Here is a 6,467-nt window from a genome sequence, read left to right as displayed (position 1 = left end):
AGTCAGTGTTTTTAAACATAAAATTTAGTTTCAGTTTGTTTTATTTTTTTTTAAAAAGAATTTTAGTTTTTATTTTGTTTACAAAAATGTTTTTTTTCAATTCAACATTCAATTTTTTTATTTTTGTTAGCTAAAATAACCTTGTTCTGAATACAATAGTGTAAATGTATTTACAATGTTATAGAATGCATAATACAAATGTTCATACCGCAGATACATTTATTTTCAATGTTATATTTAATATAAATTTGATTAACAAAATATATCTTCCATTAGATATTGTTTATATTGTTGCCATATTATTACTGTAATACCCCGGTTATCGCGGTTAATGGGGACCGAGACCACCCGCGAAAACTGAAAATCCGCGAAGTAGCGGCGCACCTTCAAAAATGCTTAAAAAAAATAATAGATATATTTATATATATATATATATATATATATATATATATACGGGTAGAGAGAGAGAGAGTGACATTCATGTAAAACAAAAAAAAAACTGGAAAATATGTTGTCTGTTTACAATAACAATTGAGGGTCTAGAACACTGTTCTACCAAACAATTTACTTACGAACAACCAATTATCGTTATCAGCTTTCAAAAACAAGCAAACACTACAATTAGCTAACATAATTAGTCCGCCGTTTTGCGCAACAAATTAACATTTATAATTTCTATTTCTGGGGCTTTAAGATTACAGTAACACCTGTACATGAAAAAAATTGTACCATACCATATAGAAAATGGGTGTAGAGAGAGAGATTCGTGTTAAACAATCAAACAATAAAACTGTCATGACCCATATTGTCACGTCCCATGCCATGCTTTCGTGTTGTTGTTTTCTCAGCTGAGTGGGGGCGTTTTCCGCCAGCGCTCGTTCCGGCAACATTGCTCCTCTGCTTCCTTTCCTGACTGTCATGGCCGAGTCCTGATATCGTTCTTGTTCTCGTTCACGCGCATGAGTTATTTGTCACTGTCCCTGTTTTCCATTTTGTTCTGTTTAGTCACATTTAGTTCCTCTTCGTTATTTTGCACTTTGTCACGTCAGTTTGTTTTCTCCCAGCACCTGGTTTGCCCTCTTAAGTTCCCTCATTTAATTCCTTTTATGTTACCCTTGCCTAGCTTCCGTGCATTTTGGGTCCTCCTCCTTCACCTCGCTACAAGCGAGCTTGACACAGACGATGCAGGAGAAGCTGCAGGAGGCGGCGTAGTGGCTATAGGAGGTGGCGTAAGGGATGCAGGAGGCGGTGTAGCGGCTATAGATAATATATTTAATATTTTTTTATATTTTTAATTTTTGAATTTTTTTTTAGACCCGCGAAGCACTGAACCCGCGAAAGGTGAACCGCGAAGTAGCGAGGTATTACAGTATTAGTAATTGTACATACACATTGCAACTATTTCGTGTCATTACGTTCTTGGTTTGTTCCCGCTTGTCTGAGCACACAACTAGGTGATGAGAGATGTTTGAATTGCGCAGCGATTACACGTGTTTATGGTAACTGCTTTTGTCATTGTGGCTTGTCCTTGACTCTAAATACAAAGTTTCTCAATAATCTCTCAACATTTCAACCTTTTCATAGCACATCTAATGAGATTGAAAAAGAAAAGTCAGTCATAAAGTCTGAGAAGTCCATGGGGTTCCATGTTCCCTGATGCTTATTTAAGAATATTGGAGTTGTTGGATTTTGTGTTGAAATGTTATTGTGTTATTAACTGAATTAAGTTGAATCATTTTCATAAACAAATTATATTTTTCTGGAAAATTATATTTGCCCACAACTTTTCTCCTCATAAGTCAATTTTCAGGAACAATAGAGTATTTACGATAAATAGAAAATATGTCTTTAAAAATTGTCATGACCCGTGTCGGTCATGTCAGTGTTTTTGTTATTATTATTCTTCACCTTCCTGCCATGTCTTCATTCTGTTCATTTTGTCAGCTGAGTGGGGCGTTCCCTTCAGCACTCGTTCCCCACCAGCCACGCACCTGTTCCCCGTTAGCCTCACACACCTGATGCCCATCTGCTCCCCTAATTACGGGACTATATGAACACCTCACTCCAACAACTCATTGTCGGTGCATTGCTCCGTTACGGACTGTCACGACCGCTCTCTGATCTCGTTCATGCTCTTGTTCTCGCCCCCGCTCTCGCTCCCGCTCCCGCTCTCGCTCCCGCTCTCGTCCCCTAGCATTTGTCCCTGTCTTTGTTCCTCACTCTTTTGATCCGGTTTAGCCACGTTAAGTTTGCCTTTGTTATTTTGCACTCTGCCACGTTGTTTGTCATTATTTTGGTTCCTTAATAAATTTCCTTAAGATACACCTTTTCCTGCTTCCTCGCATTTTGGGTCCTCCCCCTCCTCGCCGACCCCCGATCCTGACAAAAATATTACATTTGAGATGAGCATCATATTTGCAACTGATTTGATGGACAGCCATGGTCCTTTTTGAATTACACAATATTTATGGAAAATATCTATTGAATTGGGGCGGCCCCTCCATGAGCTGTCACCTTACCGTGGTGGAGGGTTTTGCATGTCCCAATGATCCTAGGAGCTAAGCTGTCGGGGGCTTTTTTGCCCCTGGGAGGGTCACCCATGCGAGACAGGGCCTAGGTGAGGGTCTAGACAAAGCATGGCTCCCAAGAACCCCAACGATGACGACAATATATGGACCATGATTTCCCTTGCCCGCGAGCGCCTGGTGGCTGGGCCTGCACTTAAGGCGCTCGGCCGGGTATAGCCGAAAGAGGCAACGTGGGTCCCCCTTCGTATGGGCTCACCACCTATGGGAGGGGCCAAAGGGGTTCGGTGCATCGTGAGCCGGGCAGCTCAAGAGGCAGAGACCTTGGCGCGCCGATCCCTGGCTGCAGAAACTCGTTCATGGGACATGGAATGTCACCCCTCTGGCAGGGAAGGAGCCTGAGCTGGTGTTTGAGGCAGAGAAGTTCCGACTTGACAAAGTCAGACTCACCTCTCCACACAGCTTGAACTCTGGTACCAGTCAATTCGAGAGGGCTTGGATACTCTTCCACTCTGGAGTTGCCCAAGGTGAGAGGTGCCGAGCAGGTGTGGGCATACTGATTGACCCCCGGCTTGGCGCCTGTACATTGGGGTTTACCCTGGTGGACGAGAGGGTAGCCTCCTTCTGCCTTAAGGTGGGGGGGACGGGTACTGTTGTTTGTGCTTATGCATCCAAACAGCAGTTCAGAGTACCCACCCTTTTTGGAGTCTTTAGAGGGTGTGCTGGAGAGCACTCCCTCGTTCTGCTGGGGGACTTCAATGCTCACGTGGCAGTGAGACCAGGAAGGGCGTGATTGGGAGGAATGGCCCCCCCAATCTGAACCCGAGCCGTGTTCTGTTACTGGACTTCTGAGCTTGTCATGGATTGTCCATAACGAACACCATGTTCAAACATAAGGGTGTCCATATGTACACTTGGCACCAGGACACCCTAGGCCGCAGTTCGATGATCGACTTTGTAGTCGTGTCATCGGACTTGCAGTCGCATGTTTTGGACACTTGGGAGAAGAGAGGGGCGGAGCTGTCAACTGATCACCACCTGGTGGTGAGTTGGCTCCGATGGTGGGGGAAGATGCCGGTCCGACCTAGCAGACCCAAACGCATTGTGAGGGTCTGCTGGGAACGCTTGGCTGAATCCCCTGTCAGAAAGAGTTTCAACTCCCACCTCCGGCAGAACTTTGCCCATGTACCGGGGCAGGCGGTGAACATTGAGGCTGAGTGGACCATGTTTCGTGCCTCCGTTGTCAAGGCAGCTGATCGAAGCTTTGGACCTAAGGTGGTCGGTGCCTGTCGTGGCGGCAACCCCCGAACCCGCTGGTGGACACCGGCGGAAAGGGATGCTGTCAGGCAGAAGAAGGAGTCCTATCGGGCCTTTCTGGCCTGTGGGACTCCGGAGGCAGCTGACAGGTACCGAGTGGCCAAGCGGAATACAGCTTTGGTGGTTGCTGAAGCAAAAACCCGGGCGTGGGAGGTGTTTGGTGAGGCTATGGAAAACGACTTCCAGACGGCTTCGAAGAAATTCTGGTCCACCACTCGGCGTCCCAGGAGGGGGAAGCAGCGCACCATTAACACTGTTTATAGTGGAGATGGAGTGCTGCTGACTCGGGATGTTGTGACTCTGTGGGGAGAATACTTTGAAGATCTCCTCCTCAATTCCACTGACACGCCTTCCATTGAGGAAGCAGAGCCTGGGGACTCAGAGGTGGACTCACCTATCTCTGGGGCTGAAGTAAGCGAGGTGGTTTACAAGCTCCTCTGTGGCAAGGCCCCGGGGGTGGATGAGATCTGCCCAGAGTTCCTAAAGGCTCTGGATGTTGTGAGGCTGTCACGGTTGACACGCCTCTACAACATTGCGTGGACATTGGGGACAGTGCCTCTGGATTGGCAGACCGGGGTGGTGGTCTCTTAAAGAAGCGGGATCGGAGGTGTGTTCAAACTACAGAGGAATTACACTCCTCAGCTTTATTAATTTTTTTAAAATTATTTTACAATGCATTTGATGTGATTCATTGTTATACTTAGTTTGCGCGTGTAGATGGGAAGTTGTGGTCCTGCAGTGCCACCTTGTGGCATTGCTGCCTTTGTTTTGAGCGTTTTATTTCTTCTTCTATCTTTTTTTTTTTGTTATTCAACTTTCAGGTTGCTTCACTTTGAGACATGTGCTCATATGTTGACAAAGGAGCAGTAAAAAAGCCATCTATATTAACACACACAAGATAAGTGTCACACAACAGGTCTATGACTGGCTGCTCTGCATGCGATCGACCGACACCCCCTTTGCGAACTCCTGGTCGATCGCGATCGACGCAATGGACACCCCTGCACTAGGTATAGAGCATTAATTTGATTGTTTTGGGAAAGAATTGACATTGTGATTTTTCGTTATTTTACATTGTTGTAGCTCAGAATCTCTATGTGTATCCCAAGCTAAGGCAAGATAGCTATCTGTCGGTACTGTTAACTAGCGCCCTTAGAGAGCGGAATGAGGTACGGTAGTGTATAAAATGTTAAATATGTTAAAAATGTAAATTATTAGTTGGATGGCAAATTGAATGGTGTCATTTGATTCATTTATATTTCTTCATTCCTTTTTATTGAGTTGAAAGGAGCTGTAAGAGCCACTTCTTATTATGCTATATATTTATTTTGCAGAAGGAACTGGAACCGCCGGGAATGAAAATAGCAACTCTCCGACGTCGGAGGCTAAGGCTAATGCTCACCCTCGCATTACCGATGAGGTGGGCCTGAAAGTTCTGGAGAAGATACGCGACTTTCGCAAGGATATGAAACGACAGTTGGATGACATTAAAGGCGAACTGGCTAATGTTAACCAGAGAATGTTGGAAGCGGAAAATCGAGTTGGAGCAGTGGAAGATCGTGCTCAGATGGTGGAATGAACTCTTAGCAAGATACTAAAAGTGATTTGCCAACACGAAAAGAAATTGCTTGATCAAGAAAGGAGGTCCAGAAGAGAAAACCACCGAATTCATAATGTCCCCGAGGGAGATGAGGGACTGTCGATGACCGAATTTGTGGAAACTTTGGAGATCCCCCAGACAACGGCGCTGGACATTGAAAATGCGCATCGTGTACTTGTTCCACGGGCCCCGGCTAATGTCGATGACAAGCCGTTAGTCGTTAAATTTCTTCGGTACAAGTCCAAGGAGGAGACATTACACAAAGCTTGGACAAAAAAGAAGGTGTGTTGGAATGAACGGTCAATTTATTTTGATCACAATTACCCATGGGCAATCCTCGAAAAATGCAAAGAATACATCAAGCGAAGCGGGTTTTGAAGCAAAGGAAGATCCGTTTCCAGACACCGTTCCCTGCGAGACTCCAAGTATTCTATGAAGAAGGGACCCACTGTATCAATATGCGGTGGAGGCGACAGCAGATATGAAGGAGAGAGGACTGCCGATCAACGTGGTCAAGTCAAAGGAGAACCTGGTCAAGTTGCTATCCCGCACGGCCTGGGAAACATCAGGAGGGACGAGCCAGCGGAGAGGAGAAAGAACGACAGCGCGACTTCAGAGAGAAACTGTACAGCTTCAGAAGGCAACCCCAACTCCCCCGAGGAGAGCTTTAACTGTTGTTTACTGTTTTTGAAAATGACGGTGCCTGACTTGTGTTCATCTAAATATCCCCACGTAAGTGTGATCAAACTCATGGGACGGCTGTATGATTTACATGTCTTATTTTCACTTAACTTGCTTAAGCTGTCGAGAGAGCTCTCGTCAAGTAATTAGGAGAGGTCCTCTCCCACAGCTAACGGTTCAATCTAGTTTCGTGCAGGGTCATTTATTAATAAAGTCACCCGCTACGAAGTGAACGCCATCAGGGTGGGCCTGCTGTTGTTTATCGATGACGCACGCGAGTAGCGAGAGCGCCGTGCTAGTGTTAGCATCAGGAGGGATGTAAACAGCGGTGACGAGCACTTAAC

General features: G+C 45.6%; 1 pseudogene; it reads left to right on the top strand.

Annotated features, from left to right (window-relative positions):
• Positions 1-2,636: 2,636 nt before the first annotated feature.
• Positions 2,637-5,421, top strand: LOC148324002 (uncharacterized; annotated as a pseudogene).
• Positions 5,422-6,467: the final 1,046 nt, after the last annotated feature.

Source organism: Idiotropiscis lumnitzeri, chromosome 13, assembly GCF_059441095.1.
Source record: "Idiotropiscis lumnitzeri isolate Australia: NSW breed Sydney's pygmy pipehorse chromosome 13, RoL_Ilum_1.0, whole genome shotgun sequence".
NCBI classification, from domain to species: domain Eukaryota; kingdom Metazoa; phylum Chordata; class Actinopteri; order Syngnathiformes; family Syngnathidae; genus Idiotropiscis; species Idiotropiscis lumnitzeri.
This window is presented reverse-complemented; position numbering and strand designations above follow the sequence as displayed.